The following is a 473-nucleotide window of genomic DNA, read 5'->3' on the forward strand; positions in this document are numbered from 1 at the left end:
CTAAAACCAGCAAAACAGGAGCTAAAGTCAGCAAAACTGGAGCTAAAGTCAGCAAAACTGGAGCTAAAGCCAGCAAAGCTGGAGCTAAAGCCAGCAAAACAGGAGCTAAAGCCAGCAAAACTGGAGCTAAAGCCAGCAAAACTGGAGCTAAAGCCAGCAAAACAGGAGCTAAAGCCAGCAAAACTGGAGCTAAAGCCAGCAAAACTGGAGCTAAAGCCATCAAAACTGGAGCTAAAGCCATCAAAGCTGGAGCTAAAACCAGCAAAACTGGAGCTAAAACCAGCAAAACTGGAGCTAAAACCAGCAAAACTGGAGCTAAAGCCAGCAAAACTGGAGCTAAAGCCAGCAAAACTGGAGCTAAAGCCAGCAAAACATGAGCTAACAGTGACAAAACTGGAGCTAAAGCCAGCAAAACTGGAGCTAAAACCAGCAAAACTGGAGCTAAAGCTAGCAAAACAGGAGCTAAAACCAGC

General features: G+C 45.5%; 1 protein-coding gene across 1 annotated transcript in view; it reads left to right on the plus strand.

Annotated features, from left to right (window-relative positions):
- Positions 1–473, plus strand: part of heatr5b (HEAT repeat containing 5B) — a 36,460-nt gene that overhangs the window by 31,507 nt on the left and 4,480 nt on the right. The gene's annotated exons all lie outside the window — the stretch shown is intronic.

This window comes from Nematolebias whitei, chromosome 1, assembly GCF_014905685.2.
Source record: "Nematolebias whitei isolate Nwh7 chromosome 1, NemWhi1, whole genome shotgun sequence".
Classification (NCBI taxonomy): Eukaryota; Metazoa; Chordata; class Actinopteri; order Cyprinodontiformes; family Rivulidae; genus Nematolebias; species Nematolebias whitei.